Raw genomic sequence first — 22,256 nt, forward strand, 5'->3', positions numbered from 1 at the left:
CCATGCCCAGCTCAAAACATTGAATTTTAACATATAAATTATAAACAAGATTTACTATTCTCAACAGTAAAGAAAGAACAAACTGTCAGTGTCATGTTTACACACAGGGCAGGGTATCCCATAGCAGATATCAACAAAGTTGACCTTCACAACTGTCTGTTGAAGTAAACCTGTATCATCTGTGATGTGTAGTGGTCCTTTCCAGTATATCATTAAGTCCTACACTCACTATTGGCTCTGTTTCTGGCTTCTGCAGTCTCCTCTCTGCCTGGAATGCCATTACCACCACCACCAGCCCTCACAGACACAAACACTTATAAGCCCTCTGTGATTCAACAACAGTGGCATCTCCTCCAGTCTTCTCTGACCTCTGTGCTACATTAAGAACCTCAAGACTGTCAAAACATTCCTTTCGTACTTCAAGTAACAGACTTTTTACATCATCTTATAATTATTATCTGTTCATATGTGGGCCATATATTAAAATATGGGCTTCTTTCAGGTCAGAGATCGTAATTAATATTTCTTGCTACCTCCACTAATCTACTATATTGAACGTGTCAATTAATGTAAAACTGAATCAAATATCTAGTTCTATTTTAGGATCTCTACAAATGGAGAAAAATTAAAACAGCCCATATTGAGTTTTTCAATTGCTAGATTTATCTGATACCTGATGATATATATAAATAAATTGAAATCTCAATTCACTGAATTGAGAAAAAGACTCAGCTAAAAAATTTGATAGTTCTAGAAGTTGGAACAGATATCTTCTAGAAACAAAGGAAGTTAACTTATTTGCCAACCCTTTTTAAAACACAGAAATGCTAGATTTTTTTAAATGTTAGCCAGGCGTGGTAGCGCACGCTTGTAATCCCTGCTCTTGGGAGGCAGAGACAGGAGATCACGCAGGTTCAAAGCCAGCCTTGCTGGCTTAAGAGACTCTGTTTCCAAATTTTTTTTTAAAGTATAAAATAGGTCTGGGAGTGTAGCCCACAGGTAGAAGGGTTTCCAGGAACCCCAGTACCACCATAAATAAATAATAAAAAATGTTATAAAAATTTTAATACTTAACCAAGTTGAAGGAAAAGGAAGTTCCTTGATCAGAAATAAGAGAAACTGAGAGACATAACTACTAGGCTCATAGAATATCAGATATCATTCAAGGCCTCAGGAGCAGGGATTTAACATGTGCAGAGGGGTATGAGATGTAGCCGTGGGTCTTCTGTCAGAGAGTTCACACTAAAACTATCTTATGAGCTGATTGCCTACAGAACACTTCTCTAGACCGATGGAGGTATTCAATGGAAAGGCTAGCTAATTCCCTGATTTAGAAGCAACTTAAGGCATGTTTCATGCAAGAATCATTAATTAATTATTTATTTATTTATTTATTTGGTGGTACTGGGGTTCCTGAAAACCCTTCTACCTCTGGGCTACATTTCCAGACCTATTTTATTTTTTAAATTTGGAAACAGGGTCTCAAGCCAGCGCGCTAGCTTCGAACTTGTGTGATCCTCCTGTCTCCACCTCCCAAGCGCGGGGATTACAAGCATGCGCCACCATGCCCGGCACAACAATGAATTATTTAAAAGTTTTGGAAAACATATATGGTACCAGATCCCTGACCTCCTTTCCTTTTCCAAATGGTTATTCAAAAGAAAGAAAGAAAGAAAGGAAGGAAGGAAGGAAGGAAGGAAGGAAGGAAAGAAAGACCTCTGGAGATTTATATTAAAAAGATGCTACACATGTCAAAACAATCTCATACATTAGTCTCACCTAGTGAAATCCACTCTAAAGAGAGAAAACTGCTGCCCTGACATCACATTGTGGCTGTTTGATTCTGTAAGTCCTAAGGAATAACCCTGCTGTTGTTGTTGTTCTGCATGTTGGCTCTAAATAGATGTATTATTAACCAAGTATTGCATTTTTATGATAAACAGTCCAAAGAATGGAAACAAATTGACAAGTTATTATAAATTTTAGTTTGAATGTTCAATATGAAGACCAAATACTTTTCACAATGACTGACTTTTTCAGTCATTGAGATGTGACGTGGAAGAGGAGTAGGGAAGAGTCTGAAACCTTACCTGACACTTGACGATTAACAGTGTATGCACTTACTCATATACAACCCATAGAATTGGAAATCCAGCCTTGTACCATCTTAGAAATAGCACGTGTCATAAATAAACTATAAAAAGCATGACTTTTAAGTGGTGTGTATTTATATCTTTTTTGAGTAATTTCCTAATTAGTGCATTACAAGTGCTTGTCACATGAAAGACTAAACTTGGGTCTTGGCAAATCCTGTTCTATAGATAGACTGTGATATGCAAAGCTTCTGCTGTGACTTCGGCCTAATGTCTCCTGCAGTCCATTCTTTAATCTCCTTCTCATACTTTCAGACAGTGTGTTATGCTTTCGGATTGTACAGCATTTCAATAATACCATTCTATTCTAATGCTTACTGTAACCAATAAACAGGGTGTGGATGGATGGATACAAAACACTGTATTGCCAATGTTACAGGATTTATACATTAAGCTTGGGGTTAAAGGCAAAAATACTGTCCTATCTTGGCTTATAACTAATCTTGGAACTATAACAAATGCATTTGAAGCATTAGATCAGATTCTAAATATAGCTTACTGACATACTAAAACATTCAATTTTTTAAAAATATTGCTATATGGGTATAACTTTTTAAAAATCAGTGCATGCCCTATCATTCTCTTAAATGACCATATTAGTGTGATTACATGCATTAAGACCTGAATAATTTATGTATAGAAGCCTTAATTTATCAATCCTAGAAACCTATTCTTATTTTGACCATTACTAATTTTTTTCAATCGTATGAACATATGCCCTGAGTCCTTTAGGAGAGAATGACTAATGTTTTAAGCTCTGTATTGTGCTAGAACTGGGAGCTCCCTGTGTCTTGGGAGAACTGAATATGTCTGTCTCTTCTAAACTCCATGGTCAGTGATCTCACGTTGGTAGCTTATAATCAGCTATATCAGGAGTATTTATACCACAGAAATAGTCAAGCATCACAAATCAGGGCTTTCCTTTTCTTTTACTTATGCATATGTATTTTGTGAGCTGATCCATAACATTTAACAGCACTGATTTTTCAACCATCCTAGGATTATATTATTGATAGATTATAAATCATGAAAGTAAAATAGAATTTTAAAGGTCATCCAACATCATGATTGAAATAATAAAAAAATGTGAAAGGCTTTTGCAAAGATCATGGAGCTAGTGAAAGGTAGATTCAGAACTGCAGTTTTGCTTTCCTGGTTCCTAGCTTATTTGTCTATTCACCATATACAGACAGAGAAGGTAAAGGATACCAGTTTCTATCCATTTCATATTTATTGCAGGCCAGTGTTGGGTCAGTGCCTGTGTTATGATGTGTGAGGTATAAAACCAAAGCATTCAAATGTTGATAAAACTGCTGACTATGGCATGGAAATACCTTTTAATGTCGGCCCCTAGAGGATGACATTCTTACCTCCCCACCTATTTAAAAGTGGAGATTTCCAAAAGGTGGGGGATGCATTTGAGTATTTTAGCCTGAAAGGAGACTCACTTCTCAGAAATTATTGCTGTGTATTAAGTTACCTCTTCACCTTTAAGAGAGCATTACCCAGAAAAATATCTCTGCTAGAAAACCATACTGTCTGTCTTCAGCAAAATCCTTGATATACAGGATCAAAGTTGACTTTTGGCCTTTCTTTCCCATGTCTTGTCCAGGGACTCAAAGGATTGAAAAGTCCTTAGGTAAGTTTCCTGGTCATGTATGGAGGAAGACTGGAGGGGGTGAGACTAGTTTCTGTATCAATTAATCATAAAGAAGAAATAGAAGTCACTTAGATAATTTGCTAGCTAAAAATACATATTTTTATGCTTTAAGATACACTATTCTTTGCCGGGGCCTGGTGGCACACGCTTGTAATCCCCGCGCTTGGGAGGCAGAGATGAGGATCGCGCTGGTTCGGAGCCAGCCTCTCTGGCTTAAAAGACCTTGTTTCCAAAAAAATATATAAAATAGGCCTAGGAGTGTAGCCCAGAGGTAGAAGGGTTTCCAGGAACCCCAGTACCACCAAAAAAATAAATAAATAATACACTCTCCTAATAATTTAATACTTGTCAGATAGCATATCTTTTCTAAAATGCTCTATAAGATCATTAATCATCTTATATATGCTATGTGTTCATACCCTGGACTCCATACAGAGTCATCACAGACTGGGAAGTCATGTGAAGAACACAATTACAGGACTGACCAAATGGCACAGTGCGTCGTTTGCAAAGTGATATGCAACCAATAAAAGAAACTATCTGTCTTAAATGGAAGATGAGTGATAAGTCGGGGTCCCTCACTCACGAGACCTCCTCACCCACCGTGACCTCTGCGCGGGCATGGGGCAGACCCTGGAGGCAGAAAGAGTCCGACTCGCAAGTAGTATCTCCCCAGAATCGCGTGTCCCCATGAGTAAACCCCACCCCACCCACCCCCGAGATGCATACCTTAAAAGAAGGGCCCTCCCCTTCTAGCCTCGGATGGCGGGCAGGCACGCGGGTCCCCAGGGCTGCCCAGCCCCACCCCGGGAGAACCGCACCATTAAAGCTGATACCACGCGTACCGGACTTCTCTTGTGTTTTACACTGCACGCTTGCGCTCAGACTTTACAATGAGGATTTGTAATTCTCTGCATTCATACATCATCAATTAAGCATGGCAACATAAGATGACAGGCCAAGACATTAACTGTAGTACCGAGTGTGGCCACTGTAACACCTCTAGGCGCAGTGTTCACCCGCGCCTCTACCTGCCGGGCTTGTAGCTGTGAGAGGCCTGCCTCAGGGTTGCCTTGGGATGAGGCCTACCCTGAGCAGCTACAGGAAATAGAGCCCGTTTCTAAGGATTTATCCTTTTACCTCTGTGCTCAGGAAGGAGGTAGAGGAAGTTGCCACAAATATTGGTTCAGAGCTTGAGAGTTACAATTATTCACTTTCTCATATTAGTCTGATAGAGGCTCATCAGTGTTCACAACTTTTCAGCCTACCACACCTGTAATCCCGATACTTGGGAGGCTGACTTGGTGCTGAAGATCTCAGGTGAGGCCAACCTTGGCAACTTAGCAAGATCCTGTTACAAAATACAAAGGGCAGGGAGTATAGCTCAGAGATAGAATATTCCTGAGTTCAATCCCTAGTATGATTAAAAATATTAATAATTCAACCCTAATGTGGGCTACTGCAGCTCAGCACTTGCCCGTCCTCCTAACTTATGGTTTGTCAGTGTTTAATTTGTAACAAGACTTTTTTTCATAGCCACATGATTTAATGTCAGATAATTTAATTTGTTGCCACCATCTGGTACCTAAAGAGGCATGAGAGGAGTACTTTTTTTTTCTTGGTAACAGGATTTTTTTTTTAATTAACCCTCACCTGTTTGACATTAAATTAACTAACATAAACCCCAAGCATATTAGGCTAACAGCACCCCAGGAAACGGAGGACTAGTTCTGATTCAAACTCACCTACAGATATTTATTTATGACTCCTAATTAACTAATGTTTTACAAGACCCAGTGGGCATATTCCAAAATATGTATACTTATAAATCATGCATATATAAGTGAATGAAATAAAAAAGATATTGGGATACCAGAGGGACTTCAGATAACGGAGAAGAAACTCCATTAGAGTGAGTGAGGGAAGAGGGAGAATCAACAAAGTAATCACTTCCATTGACATTATTTACATATATAATAATACCAATGTCAGTCTCTATATTCAGTATGGGAAACGAGGTACTAGGAAGGGAGCCGAGGGAAAGGCCACCAAACGCTGTGTGTATGGATATCACTGTAACTATGAGCTACATTATAATATGAAAATACTATGCACCAATAAGAGCATTTAAAAAGGAGCTTTTAATAAATCATCTCACTTGCTTCAATATAAATTCTGAACATATCATTTAACATGAATCGTTTATAGTAATGTAACAACTAAATTTTCAGCTGGGCGTGATGGCGCACATGTGTAATCCCAGCATTTGGGAGGCTGAGACCAGAAGATTGCGGTTCTCAGACAGCCTCAGCTACTTAGTGAGGCCCTCTACAACTTAGTGAGACCCTGTTTCAAAATAAAGAATAAAAAATAGGGCAGGGAGTGTAGCTCAGTTGTCGAATGACCCTGGATTGCATTCTCAGACCTGCAAAAAATAAATAAAATAAAATAAATTTTCAGTGATAACATATATTAATTACAGGAAGCAAGATGTTACATACTTTGTGGAAAATGTCCCATAAGATGACAACATCTGAAGGCAGAAACTGACTATATTAAGTATCATATATATAATTGTATAACATTCTGAAATGAATTTAAAATTGTCTTCTTGGACTGAATAAATTAATATAAAAATTTATATTTATGTAACATTAATTCTTAGAAAAATCCTGCTAAATAAAAGTAATCACAAAAGTAATTATAGTAATTTATCTCTTTTAATTAGGTTGCCTGGTCCAGGACATTTACTGAAGCTTAAAAAATAAAACAACAACAAAACACTCCTAAACAGTAAGGCCTGATTGAAATTTTCTGAGAATGTATTATTGGGTGTATTATTTAATACTTACCAGCTACAATACAATGACATTTTTTGGATCAGAACAAAATGCCAAATTAAATATACCTGGTACATTTTAGGTGTATAAATAAAAATGAAACCACCAAAGTGTAAAAGAGACTGACCCACTGACAACTCCAAAAGTAGAGATCCCAAACACAGGCTAAATAGCATGTCTTCCAGCCCTGGCTTTTCCTTGCTGCCTGGGAAGAGCCAAGGCTTGGGGTAGCCAAGGGCAGGTGGAACCCCAGCTCCTCCTCACGCCTCGCCCTTAGAGAGCAGGTGTGGTTCTTGCTCCCGCAGAGGGAGGAGGGCTGGAATGAGGAAGGCTTGTGGGCTGGGTTTTCAGATCGGCTGATATGTGTTTAGCACTCTTGCTTGAGAGAAGGGCTGAACTTTCTCAAGAATCTTTTGTTTCACAACATTAAGCACCCTTAAACCCCCAGAATTATGACAAATTCCTCTTCATGAAGTGCTTTTTGGAAGCTCAGACCTTTACTGATGTAAAGATAATGGCTGTTTTCATGCCACTGTCAGCACTGATGTCCAAACACACACACCTCAAAAACAAATATATTTAGGGGATTCCCAACACAATCACACTAAGAGTAAGTTGAAAAGTGCTGTGCTGGCTGCGCACAGTGATGCACACATGCGTTCCCAACAATAACAGTGCCTCAAAATAAAATAAGAAATAGAAAGGACAGTGTGTGCCCCTGCCTTCAATTCCCACTACCAAAGGAAAAGAAAAAGAAAAATGCCCCCTGACATTCATGTTGCAGGAAAAGGAAAGAAGGAGTTTTCCTCTCCCTTAACGAGGAGTCTGCAGGACTAGGGGAGATGGACGAGAACCTGGATTCCTGCACTGACCACTCACTGCTATCCTCCGTGTTCCTGGGCTGTTCTCTGGGGTTCCTCACAGACCAAAAGAGGGTAACCAGTATTTGTCCAGCCCATCTCCTAGGTTTATGTTGAAGCTCATAGAAAAACATTTTGTAAATGGAAAATATTATCTAGGTGAAATATCTATATAATTTTTACAAAAATCAGAACTGTTCTAGAAAAACTAAACAGCCAAAATTTTTATCTACTCTGTAAACTTAAAGTAGAAATGTTGACAACAAATAACTACTATTACAACTCTTTTATCAAATTATACAACATAAGCCAAGAGGAAGACATGGTGAGCTGTGTTAAGATTACTCTGTGAACTTCCTAATGCTTGATTCAATGAGAAGCAGCCATTACTGCTAACTTGATAAATTATATCCAAGAGGCCTTTGGAGGTCTCTGTTTTTCACCCCTCCCTTTCCCTAACCCAGTTTTACCAGCTTAAAAGACACTCTTTACAACAATCTACATTCTTTTGATAAAATCTGGCAGTTTTAGTTTTGCCAATAAACGGCTACACCTTGATGGCAGAGATTAACTTTGTTTCAAATTCACTCTTTCCTTCTTTTTTATCTCCCTCTTCCCTGGCAGCTTTCCCCTGGACTTCAAAGCAGCTTTGTGGTTTGCCTTGCAGAAAATCAATGGTGGAGATGAAAAGCAGCTCCTGTTTATCTCACTTGCTGAAGGTCAGTGCTCCAAAGCATCTGTGCAGATGCACTGAGCCGCTGATGGGAGCAGCAAATTGATTACGTACTCAGAGATGCTAACCCAGAAAGACTGGTACCCATTTTAAAGGGGAAGGATCACGTCAAGGCATAAATATATAAATCAGAATAAGTACAGTACTGACTTGCAGGTATTTGGATTATAGAATGTCACTGAATGCGACCCAGATTTTTTTAAACCGTGTCTGGATTTGTCACAGGGTACAAAACAACATAGTTCACCACATCCTCTAGTAGGCACCTAAGAAGCTGTTTGAATTTAGCAAGCTTTATGGACTGTCACTAATAAGGGTATGGATAATTGTGCATGAGTAGGTATCTAATTCTGCACACATACCCAGAGCACCGTTTTGCTATCACAGAGGTAGCCACAGTTCCTGGCCTTTCTTTGCCAGCCTGCACGTCCATCTCTTCAAAAGCTGATGATACATACTTGCTCAACTCTCTAACATGAATTGCTTAGTTGCCAATGTTTTCTTATATTCCTGGGCCTTTTCTTGAAATGTTATTGGGAGAAGATACCCAAACACACACACGCATCCCCCGTGCCCTCAAGTCTACACTGTACTTTCCTGGGCCTTCCTAGCCTTCAAAGTTAAAAAGTAACCCTCTCACTAAGTATGGCCCCCAAAATGCTCTGGAAGCAGAAAAATAGATTGCACTTCCCTCCTCTTTTGGGGAGAAGAGCGGCAAGGGGACAGGCCATGTGTGAGTGGGGGTCCTCCTCCCTCCCTGCATGGGGTTTCTCCTTTCTACAATCTCTGAGGCCAAGATGAGTGATTTCCCATAGAAACCAGCACACTGTTCACACAAAATTGGACTTCTGTGAGTGTTTATTGATGGAATGAAGATAGAGAAACACCATTTTCAACATCAAAAGCACCAGTCAGGAGTCACTGATAAAGTACCAGGTATGTGCCTACGCCCTGGGACATTCAGTGGGTGAGTTAGCACGTGATCCCTGTTACACGAGTTGGCACATACACAGGAATGTCAGTGAGTGGCACCAACGACAAGTGCACTCGTGTGTGCTCAGCGGAAACTGGCCTGGTGCTTTGGGGGGCCAGGGCTGTTCCTAATGGGATCACTGCCCAAGACAGGGGACAGGCAGGGAGGGGTCCTCTGGATTCTCATGCTTGGCCACTTGCTGAATGTGTGACCTTGGGCGAATTGTTCTTTCTCCTTCAGTCTCACTTTTCTAATCTGTTAAATGGTGATGATTATTGCCTGCTTTGCAGGTTTGGCATGAAGAACAGAGATAAATTTGTTATAAGGCAAATGGTACGTAGCACTTACAAATAGAGTTAGCTATTCTTATGGTTTTTATTATTAATTTTCTAAAAATGAGCTTTTCACCTGATTGTTAGCTCATCCTTAAAAGTAACAGTAAATCTCATAACTTCTCCATGCTTGAGGTCTTTCTCTGCCCATTCTACAGGAATTAACCAGCCTAAATAAAAAAGCTCAGGCTCACAATGGACGTGATGAAGAGCCAGAGAGGAAGAAGGATGCGAGCTTTTCCTTTGAGGAGCTGACTGAAACGGCAGGGAGCTGGTCCTCACAATTTAACTCACTGTGCTTCTTGCGGCCCTTTGGGGAAATGGCCCCTATTTGCTAGGGAAGTTTGCCAGACATTTCAACAGCCTCCAGGCTTTTGTTTGCTGGAAGACTACAGCCCCCTGCCCCCCACACATACACACAGATTGTGCTCCACTCTCTGCCTTTACAAAGCCGTCTACCTACTACAGCCTGCCATTCTGTCTGGAGAGCTGCTGACTAGCCCCAGGAACTGAATTTTCAAAGATACTATTTTGAGTCCTTTACAATCCAAAATCCCCACCAGCCTCTGTCTATGGCCATGCTCTTCTCTGCCCTGTCTACAAGTGACTTTTGTACTTTTTTTTTTTTTTTTATTTTTTTTAATTTTATTTTATTGGTGCACTGTATTCATACATCATAGTGGGATACAAACTTTTGTAGACATACATGCACACATCGCCCAGTCAGCCCCCACCCGATCCCCATCCCATTCTCTCCCCATCCCTCCCTCCCATGCTTGGCTTAGTGGTTGACATCTAGTATTATAGCAATTTATCCAAAATTAAAAATGATAATCTCACATAACAGTTTCATTTGTCTGATACCAAGCTTTTGATGACTTAAAGATAACATTTCAATATTTCTTTTTGCTTTCTTTCTTACCAGAGAATATTTTTTTCTTTTTTTTAGGTGAAACTATCATATATTTATTTTTCAGAAAAAAATCTATCCTGATATGGAATATGGACTCTAGATACCCAAAACAATCTCGAAGCAAAAACAAAGCTAGAAGATGTATATTTTCTGATTTCAAACCATATAAAGCTACAATAATTGAAACAGTGTAGTACTGTTCTAAAGGCAGATATATAGACCATTGGAGTTAAATACAAGCCTAGAGCTAACTTCTTCCCTATATTGTCAAGTTATTTTTGACAAGGTTTCCACGAAGATTTGGTGGTGGAAATAATAATCTTTTAACTAAATATTGTTGAAAAATAATAATTACATGGAAAAGAATAAAATTGGACCCTTACCTAATCCCACATACAAGTATTAACTCAAACTAGATAAAAGACCTAAATATAAATCTTAAGACTATAAACTTTTAGGAGAAAATCTGGGTCATAAAACCTCACAACATTGAAATTGGCAGTGATTTCTTGGATATGATTTCAATGGCACAGGCAACAGAAGAATATACAAACTCCCTAAAAAATAAAAGAAAATATTGTATATCCAAAGACAATGTAAACAGAGTTAAAAGTTACTAATAGAATTGGATAAAATATTTCCAAATGCTATATCTGAAGGTATATTAATATTCCAACTAGAAATCCTAAAAATTAACAACAATAAAGGCAAACAATACAATTTAGAGATAGGTAAAAGACTAACATAAATAATGAATCTCCACAGATAACCAATCTTAGTTGTCTGTTGGATGGAAACTCTTGTTTCTCTGGTTCTGGTGAGTGTTACCTATTTCTTCTTTGTAGTTAACATGCATCCATTACGCAAATGCACAGGGAGTTAATTCTGCCCAAGGTGGTAACAAAACATCCTCCCAGGCACCACAGCAGGAATTTTATCTTGATGCAAGCATTAATACAAAATTCGGTGCTGCCACTGAGGAAAAAAATGCAATAAAAATCCCTGCCCTGATGCTTAATTATTAATATTTGTAATAAGTTAGCTATTGAAACAACCTGAGGATTCATGGGCTCAGGAAAAAGGGAAAAGATTTTTACTTTACTAACCATAGCACTCTTCTCTGCTTCTGTGCCAGAAGTAACCTAATCACATACCTAAAACAAAATCTTAGAATAGTTGGGCATGGTTGTGCACACCTATAATCCCAGTACTTGGGAGGCAGAAAGAGGAGGACTGCAAGTTTGAGGCCAGCTTTGGCAAATTAACATGGCGCTCCAGAATTTAGTGACACTATTTTTTCTTTTAATTTCTTTCTTTCTTTCTTTCTTTTTTTTTGGTCCTGGAAGTAGGTCGAATCTCCAATTGAACCCAGGGTCATTCTACCTCTGTCCTACTTTTTTTTATTTGTATTTTTTGCAGTACTGGGGATGGAACCCAGGGGCATTCTACCTCTGAGCTACAACCCCAGCCCTATTTTCTTTCCTTCCTTTCTCTCTTTCTTTCTTTCTTTCTTTCTTTCTTTCCTTCATTTTTGCAGGTCTGGAGGTAGAACCCAGGGGCATTTGACCTCCGAGCTACACCCCCTGCCCTATTTTTTTTTATTCTTTATTTTGAAACTGCGTCTCACTGAGTTGCAGAGGGCCTCACTAAGTAGCTAAGGCTGTCCACAAACCACCATCCTCCGGTCTCAGCCTCCCGAATGCTGGGATTACAAGCGTGCGCCACCATGCCGGGCTAGTGAAACCCTATTTCAAAACAAACAAAAAAAGGGCCTGATGTGTGGTTCTGAAGTTGAATGGCCCTGGGTTCAATCCCAAGTACTACAATAAAAAATAAATACTACCTTAAACATGTCTGTTATTATTTAATTTAATTTTGAAACAGGGTATACCTAGGTTACTGCACTCTGGCCTAGAAACTGTGAACCTCCTGCCTCAGCCTCCCAAGCACTTGCATTTACAGGCGTATGCCACCATGGCTGGCTCTAATGACTTTTTGATCACCTAGGGACTTTGCTCCCCAAGAAAACTTTTGAGTATGTTTAATGAATATGTAATAGCTGGGGGAGGTGGGAAACTCTAATGCAGCGTGCAGTGGGAAAGAGTGTACCTTAGTCATTAGAGGCCAACTTTGGCCTTTCCCTTCTGGTTCAGTGGGCTGGGCATTTGAGCTTACCTCGGATGAGCCTCCATTTCTACATCTATAAAGCAGCTATAACAAATATATATGCTTTACAAGGTTATACTGAAGATAAGTGTAATGACAGTTGTAAAGCACTTATCAAACAAAATGCTTGCTGCAGAAGACTAGGTAAAGTAGGGCAACTGACATTATCAACAATATCAGGGCCCAGGAGCCTGTGCTAATTTGCTTTTAAATCCTACCATCACGATATCGAAGATGGCGGCAGCCGCGGTCGCAGCGGCACCTCGGCTGCCGAACAGAACAAGCATTTCTCGGGGAAGCCCTGGACACCAGATTTTGGTGTAATATCGGAACTGGACAGCTTAAGGAGACACTTCCAACCACGACTTCCTATCTAGAATATAGGAGAGGGAGTGGATAACAGCGAAATTAGAAGCAAGGAGACAAGGAAGCGCCCGACATGCAAGAAAAGCAATTTCAAAAAATCTTCCCAGAAGGGATCAGAGAAAGGACCACTCCAGCCGTGCACGCTGGGGATTCTTATCAACACACCTCGTAAGAAAAATGAGCCGGGCGTGGTAGAGGGATCCGGGCAGTGCCGGATGGAGAGCCGAGTCGCGGGTCCGGGAATTCAGCATACCTGGCCACTGGGCTCCGTAGTGCTGCGCCGGCACCGCACTCCACCCGGATCAGCAGACCCTGCTCTATGCGGTGAGGCCGTGGCCTCTGATCTTGGAAGGGAGATAAAATTCATTCCTGCTGAGTGCTCAAACCCACAACCTCTTCAAATCACACATACTGTCTTCTCTTAAATAATTTAAATCTTTTTTATATAATCTTTTTAAAATAATTTAAATCTTTTTAAATTTAAATCTCAAATAATTTGAATCTTAAAAAATTTAAATCTTTTAAATAAGAAAAAAAAAAAAAAATATATATATATATATATATATATATATATATATAAAATCTCGGAGAGGTGCCAAGATGGCGGCGGCGATGGCCAGAACTCCGGAGATGCTGACCAACTCTATCCAATTCACTTGGAACCTTTGGAACTAAAAACCCCGGGAAGGGAGACTGCCCCTGCCACTCATGCTTAAAAATTCTGGACATTATATCATGTAAGGAAGGAACTCGGTGAAGAACCAGGGGGACGGTGGCTCTGACGGAGCTGCGCAGGCGGAGCAGCAGAACTGCACAGGCGGAGTGGCAGAACTGTGCAGGTGCAGCACCAGAGCAGCAGGCAGTGCTAGCGCAGCAGAGCAGTGCAGGCGGGGCGGTGGGCAGCACCAGCAGAGCAGAGCAGCGGCGGGGAAGTGCAGAGGCACAGGCACTAGTGCTGGCAGCAGAGGTGGAGGCTATTATTTTAGAGAGGCAGAGACCAGATTCAACCCACCTTGATCTTCTGAAGAAATTGCCCCAAAGGTAGAAGTTGGTGGGGCAGACAGATCCAGTTCAGTCCACCTTGAGCTTTTGAGAAAATCCCCCAAAATAGACTGAATGCACCTGCCACACATGATTAAGAAGCCTGGACAATATGCTAAGTGGCAAAAGGGTATGAGGGGGTATCAGAGGGAGCCCCGCATAGCTGAGGTGGGCCTACATGTTGTGTGTTCTGGGAATCATCAGCCCTGATGACCACCATGCTCCTTTGTGCAGAGTGGGAGGCCAGGGTCCATGTGGAACCACAGAGCCTACTTTCTGAAGAGAACCTATGGACCTCTGCCTCAGGAGGGAAGACAAAATTTATTGACACTAGGTATTTGGGGTCCCAGCTTTTGTAAAAGATATGTACTGATTTTTCATAGCACACAAAAAAAGGAAGAACACCGGGTGTGGTGGCACAAGTTTGTAATCCCTGCGCTTGGTAGACAGAGACAGGAGCATCTTAATGGTTCGAGGCCAGCCTTGCTGGCTTAAGAGACCCTGTTTCCAAATAATTGTATATATACAGAATGAGAGAGAGAGAGAGAGAGAGAGAGAGAGAGAGAGAGAGAGAGAGAGTTAGTTATCTCCGGGAGTGTAGCCTAGAGATAGAGGGGTTTCCAGAAACCTCAGTACCACCAAAAAAAAAAAAAAGGGGGGGGAACATCTGTAGACAACCTGCTCATAGTGACAGAGACCAGAACCCAATGCACAACATGGCCAGAGCCAGGGACTTTGAGGCCAGGATAGGAATCTGCCAGGTGACAAGGCCAATGCCAGGGCCAGGGAGGCCAGAATTGGAGCCTGCCGTGAGGCAAGGCCGGGGCTGAGGCCTCCGTCTGAGGCTGGGATTGGAGCCTGCCAAGGGGTGAGGCCAATGCCAGGGCCATGAGGCTGGGAGTGGAGCCTGCCTTGAGGCAAGTCCAGTGCTGGGGCCTCCGAGGCTGGGATGAGAGCCTGCTGTGAGGCAAGGCTGGTGCTGGGGCCTCTGAGGCCAGGATCAGTGTCTGCTGAGGGGTGCAGCTGGTGTCGGGGCCAGAAAGGCCGGGATTGGAGCCTGCCATGAGGCAAGGCCAGTGCTGGGGCCTCCTAGACCAGGATCAGAGCCTTACCGAGGGGTTAGGCCAGTGCCAGAGACAGCAAGGCCGGGATTGGGGGCTGATGTGAGGCAAGGCTGATGCTGGGGCCTCCAAGGCCGGATCAGAGTCTGCCAAGGGGTAAGACCAATGCCAAGGTCAGCGAGGCCGGGATCAGATCCTGCAGTGAGGCAAGGCCAGTGCTGGGGCCTCCAAGGCCAGGATCAGAGCCTGCTGAGGGGTTAAACTGGTGCTAGGGCCAGCAAGGCTGGGACTGGAGCCTGCAGTGAGGCAAGGCCAGTGTTGGGACCTTTGAGGCATGGATAGGAGCCTGCCGAGGGGTGAGGCTGGAGCTGGGGCCAGCGAGGCCGGGATTGGGGCCTGCCATGAGGCAAGGCCGGTGCTTGAGTTAGCAAGGCTGGGATCAAAGTATGCTGAGAGTCCAGGCCAGCGCTGGGGCCTTCAGGAGTGGGATCAGAACTTGCAATGTGGCATACATAGAGAAACATCACAGAAAATAGAAAATAAGATGCTTTCCCTAATATGCAAAAACTAGGAAGAAATGGGTAATGGGAGGAGATCTAGTTAAAGAAAGGGTTCAATGGAAGAGCAACTAAGGTGGCCAATCATAGGGGATGGGATGGGGGAAGATAGAATCTCTTTAAAACGCATGATATACGTAAACAAATGAATCCAAGTTAATCACAAAATCAAGCATGAATCAAGGGAGGGGGAGGGAATGGGACGAGGAGGGGATAAGGGCTAATTGGATGATGTGCACTGGTATATCCTCATAAGTCTTGTATTCCATTGTGATGTTTGACTACAATGCACCAATAATATATATATATATATATATATATATATATATATATATAATTAATTTTTTGAAAAAAAGCTATTAAACAAGCAAACAAATTCTACCATCACAATGCCAGGCAGGATGAAATTGGCAAGCAAAAGGCATTTCTTGGCTTATAGAGGTAACTTCCTTTATTCACAGTGTCTACATGCCAAGGATGTGCTAGGAGATTCCAGGAAAATGGAAAAGATGCCAGCAATGCTCTCGGAGAATTACAGTGGACTCAGGAGCTGACTCAAAGTGCTCTGGGGTGCAGAAAGCATGCCGGGGGCTGCTGGTGCAGGGGTGAGACTCTTGATGAAACCTAACAAGCACTGAGAGTTTCATTCCAATCCCACAAGTGGAGGGCACTGCAGGTGAAGGGAAAAGAATGCACAGTCGCTATGAGGGGAAGGGAGGAGACTTCGGGAGGCAGAAGCAGTAGGGAATACAAGACACAGTGAGCAGCCCATCCGTCCCTAGTGCCTGGGGGCCCAGTGAAAACACAGACACAGGCCTCTGCAGCACAAACACGGGGAATCCAAACGTGCAGGTGCTGGGGAGGGGGCACAAACTCAAGCTGGCCACAGCCCCCTGGCCCCAAAGCACAGTCAGAGGAGGATTGAGGGATGTCTGGGTGGGGGGGCAAAGTGAGGAGACAGAGGCCATCGAGAATCATGAACAGTGTCATGGACCGATTGATTGGAGATGTTAGACATGTCAGTCTGCCAGTAGAGGTGGACCGAAGGAGGAAAGACCTTGGAGAAAGGAGGATGGGGGCTCACCATCTCTTTGGTTGGCAGAGTATCAGAACAATGTGAATAGAAAGGAAAGAACAGAGGCAGAATATCTTACAGATGAAGAAACAACAGTCTTTACGGATACTCTTTAAACGTCTATGTATGTGGGTGAGGATGCAGAAACAAAGACAGAGAAATCTAGGTTGGCTCCCTAGTCTTAGCTTCTATGCGGAAGAGGGGGAGAGAGAAGACCTAGCTCTGGGCTTGAACAGCCTGTAGAGGCCCAAATGGATTTCCAGCCCACTGCAACCTGGCTTAGAGGAAGCCTGATAAGCCAAGGCTAGGCAGGAATCTGGGATGGGCATGACGGCGGCACAGTGGGATGGCTGAGGCTGTGAGTGGGATGAAACTGCTGGAGAGGGTGGGAGGGGGCAAGGAGGCCCAGCTGAAACCCTAAACAGGATCTACTGAAGGGTAAGCAGAGAGGAGGGAAGGAAGGAGACCAACGAGAGCACTGGAGAGGAATAAAGACAACCAAGAGACCAGCATTAAAGAAAGCTCAGAGTTCTGCTGAAGGGTAGAAACATCAAGTGCTGCTTAAAAGTCAAGTACTCTCTGGAACAAAGAAGCTAGTACTTTGTCAGCTTAAACTTCACCTCCTCGCACACTCTCCCTGACCTCTACACACGGCAACACCCCCTTCCCCGTTCTCTTCCAAAGCCCTTGCCTCAATTCATAACACAGTCTGTTTCCAAGCCCATCTGCTTCAGTCTGCGAGCTGCGTGAGAGCAGACACTGTTCTCTCTCGCCCCCTCCGTGGCCTGGCTCAGTACCGGGCACAGGGTAGGTGCTCAGTAGACATGCAGTGACCTGAACAGATTGATTGCAGTGGAGTGGAAGTCAGGTGCGGTGTGTTGGGGAGTGAACTGGAAGTGAGAAGACAGAAAGAATGAGAAGATGGTGGCATCAGGCAACTTGATCGTGAAGACTGAAAGAAGGCACAAGCGGCCGGGACGATGTGAGGCTGAAGAGGGGCTTTTCCTGTGGCTAGTATGCAGGACTGAGGAGACTTGAATCTGTTTGTGGTATGGGAGAGAGGAGCTCATGGTACTGAAATTAAAGACACCACTAGAGGAAGGCTGGGCGGGGCCTGGGCTGCAGGATGACTGGGGAGGAGCCGCTGCAGCACATGGCCTGGGGCAGGAAAGAAGAGCGAAGCAAGCATGCCCAGTAGCCTCTGGTGTCTCTGTAAAATGAAAAACAGGGATAGGAGCTTGAAGATAAAAATGAAGTTGTGAAATGACTATGTAGGGACATAGAAGGAGGAGCTGGCCAGGAGGTAGGCCCTACCAGCTGAGCACAGAGCTGCTCTGCCTCTTCACTGGGCCTCCTCGCTGCGTCCCGGGACAGCACAAGCAGGCCACCAGGCACCGCGTCAGCCGCCCTGCTCCTGAAGTGGGAGTGGAAGGAATGGGGACATTCACTAGCTCAAAACAACAGCAGCATATTAGTCATCACTTCTCTACGCATGGCCAGGCATTGTTTGCCTCAGCTGTGGTGAGCTGGGGTGCTAGAAGGTGATGGCGGACGCAGCCTCATCCACCTGCTCAGCTTCACACGGGGTGCAGCCAGGGCTGGGGCTGCACTGTTGGTTTTCCATGCAGTCTGTCTATCTGTCTCTCTGTCTCTGCACTGGATGTTGAACCCAGGGGCATTGGGAATGGCCTAGGAAGATTTGAGAAAGCTCTGATTATTAATATATTTCAAAAATAATTGTGTCAAAATGGCGGCAGACCTGGGTAAAGAAATGACTTGATTTCTGCCTAAAAGCAGGCAGCTATTCCAATATAAATTAACCTAGCTGAAAGTAATTAACAAGTCAATAGTGGAGAGCTAGGGCTTTCTCTTTCTAAATGCAGATCTACAGGATAGTCTAGGGAGGATGGAGCAGGGGCTTGACCTTCAACCTTCATGATAGGAAACACCTTGCCACACCTTGCTGGGGGAGGTACCTTACAGGGATGTTCACTACATCAGAGTTATGTAAACAAGATGGAGGTCATGGGTATAAAAAGTCCAGTCCACTTGCTTTATCTTGGGGGTGGTGAATTGGCCCAGACCACCCTCCCCCCATGCCATTCTGGCATGGGGCTGTAACTATTTTCTGTATTTCTATCTTTTTAATAAACTTCTTTAAATCTTCAGCAAGTGTTCAAGCTATGAATACTTATCTTTAGCTCAGGACAAGAACCTGAGGTTTTATTCTGTTTTTGGTCATTAGGGGTTTTGTTGTGGTTTGAGGGAAAGTGTGTCCGGGACCCTAACAGGGGTCCCTGGGAACAGTTTCCCCACAGCCATATTCTCCAAATCCGTAACAACCTTCAGTCTTTTTATTTTATTTATTTTGAAACAGAGTCTTGCTAAGTTGCAGAGGCTGGTCTTGAACCTGTGATCCTCCTGTCTCAACCTCCAAGTACTGGGATCACAGGCAGACACCACAATGCCCAACTCTATGTGGTCTCTTCCTCAGGCCCTCGGCCTCCTCAGAACGAAGGCTGGCTTCCAAAAAGCAGCATTTCAAGAGGCCATGCCAGGATGACAAAGCCTGAAAAGAAGACACTCCAGCCCTGCACTGCCACCTGGTAACTTTTTTTCAGAAACAACCTATGCTCTTGAAGCCTCTGTTCTGTCTTGGTTTGTTTTTCTACTATATAAAAACCTAATCTTTTTATTTAATGTGTGTGTGTGTGTGTGTGTGTGTGTGTGTGTGCGCGCGCGGGTGGGCGTGGTACTCGGGTTGAACCCAGGGGCATTGTACCTCCAAGCTACACCCCAAGCCTGATTTTATTCTTTTTTATTTATTTATTTATTTATTTAGGGTCTAGGGATGGAACCCAGAGGCATTTGACCTCTGAGCTACACCACCTGCCCAATTTTTATTCTTTTATTTTGAAACAGGGTCTCATTGAGTTGTGGAGGGGCTCACTAAGTAGCTGAGGCTGTACACGAACCGCGATCCTCCAGTCTCAGCCTCCCAAATGCTGGCATTACAACTGTGTGCCATCATGCCCAGCTTAGTTTTTTGTAATTTTATTTTATTGTTACATTATAATCATATGTCTTAATGGAGTACAAGATGGTAGAGGCATACATACTAAAAAAATTATTTGTTGCTTACCTGATAGCTGGACAGCATATATATATATATATATATATATATATATATATATATATTTTTTTTTTTTTTTTTTTTTTTTTCCTGACCACCTTAACTACCAATACCCTTTACTCTTCTCAGGATCTTATTTGGAAAAAGCTTCTCTATGGGATTCTGGTTGAGAGACTTTAAAAACTATGTTGGGAGACTTTACAACTATGGACATAGCCAGGTGTGGTGGCGCACGCTTGTAATCCCCGTGCTTGGGAGGCTGAGACAGGAGGATCGCACGGGTTCGAAGCCAGCCTCAGCTACTTAGTGATGCTCTCGGCAACTTAATGAGACCCTGTTTCCAAATAAAATATAAAAAATAGGTCTGGGAGTATAGCTCAGAGGTAGAAAGTCTCTGGGTTCCACCCCCAGTACCACTAAGTAAGTAAGTAAGTAAGTAAATAAATAAATAAATAAATAAATAAATAAATAAAATTATGGACATAAGCAGCATTTCTCCAAAGGGCTCCATGGAGCATTATTTCCATAAAGTGCCCTGCAGGAAAAAAGAGGCTGCCTCCTATAATTAACCCTAGAAATTCATTCTACATCTATATATCTATCTGTCTAGGTTGTATTTAACTTCAAGGGGTCTTACCATGAAGACTTTCTCATTTCTTCCAACACTGTCAGCTGCCCAAGTGCTAACAGTCCTAGACTGCTCAACAGGAGAGTGGCTCAAGGCAGTGCTGATGCCTCAAACCAAGCCCAGATGCCTGTGCACCTGCTCTTTTGGTCTCATTTTCTCTTCTGTAGAATGGTAGAGTCTAATGCAATTAGACTGAAGGTGCCTGGTGTTTAAACATTTGGAGATTCAGCCTTCACAAGTGACTTGGAAGGCTGAGACAGGAGAATTTCAGGTTCGAGGCCAGCCTTAGAAACTTATCAATGCCCTCAACAACTTAGTGCAACATTGATTCAAAATAAAATAGGGTGGGGGTATAGCTCAGAGGAAAAATGTCCCTGGATTCAATCCCTGGTATCACGAAAGGGTGGGGACTTGTTTGTGGTACCAGGGTCACATGAGAGCCCACTGGGGAAGGATCCAATACTGAGAGAGACTTTGATGGAGTTGGAGTTTCTGAGCTATGCAGCTAGGGGTAGGGTAGAGCAACCTGTGACATTTCGGCAGTTACCATTTATATAATCCTGATAGAGCGGTGAAGCCTGGGGAAGTGTGGGTTACAGGAGGAAAGGAAATTCATCTTTAGGGTTGAGCATACTGAAAACTTCTCTAATGGCTCCGTTGCATACACACAAAGCAGGGTTGAGTCTTGACCTAGATTTAAAACCAGAGAGCCACACATACCACACACACACACTCATATGCTTTACACACACACATACACACACACACACACCACACCACACCACACACACACACGTCCCCTGGCACACTGGTGGATAATTACTGAAGGCTCCCTGGCTGGCAATGAAAGCCTGCTTAACCAAGATCAGTCAAATCCCAACCCCGACAATTACCCGATCAGTTTTGGCCCCAGGAAAATAAACAAGCCTCTCAAAGAAGCCTGGGTCCCAGCAAAGCCACTCAGATGCAGTGGTTTGGCAACTGGGCTCTCCCTGTGCTCTTACTAGAAGGCTATCACATTTCTGGCTGCTTCCTGTGGTTGGACTATTCCTCCGTCTTTGAAGATTATAATTTCTCAAATGCTGGCATCTCCTTTTTCTTTTCCTCCTTGTTTACCTCTTGGAACATGGAAACTCCGAAACCCACATCTTGGAGGTTGTTAACTGCACCCTTGAGCTTTGTTGAACAGAGTGCTGGCGATGGCTCCCACCAGGGCTGCGGGCTGGGCCGGGTGCGGCTCTCAGGGGCCGCTTTTTCCAGGATATCAGCTTAAGTGTGTGTACTTTCTAAACTATTGAGTATCTGGGCATCTCATTTTCTAGAAATTTTTTTCCAGAATGTGAACTTTTATGGGGGTCACTTGTTTTACATTAGTTTGTCTCCAACACCACTAGTTTAGAAGTAAAATCTGCCAGCAATGGATGGCACTGATCCCTGTGAGCATGTCGCTTCTCCCAGGGCATCAAGAGATCAGACCCTTTTGACAAGGATACTAAATTCTTGCCAATGGCTCCCTCCCACAATTTCTTGTCTGCTGTGGCTTCGTGCCACAGTGTCCTGTAATACAAGCCTTGTCTTGCCTGCTATCTCTCTTAGCTGAATTCCCTATACCAGGTACAGGAAAGTAAAGAACACAAATATTCTTCAATGCCCTGATCTGGTTGGAGCCCTGTCCCCAAAGGCCTTCAGTCTCAAGGACCTGCCTCATTCTGGGCAGCCCTTTCCAACAATCTCCCTGCCCAAGGAGCCGAGGTGGGAAACCTCC

This window comes from Muscardinus avellanarius (assembly GCF_963383645.1).
Source record: "Muscardinus avellanarius genome assembly, chromosome: 6".
Lineage (NCBI taxonomy): Eukaryota > Metazoa > Chordata > Mammalia > Rodentia > Gliridae > Muscardinus > Muscardinus avellanarius.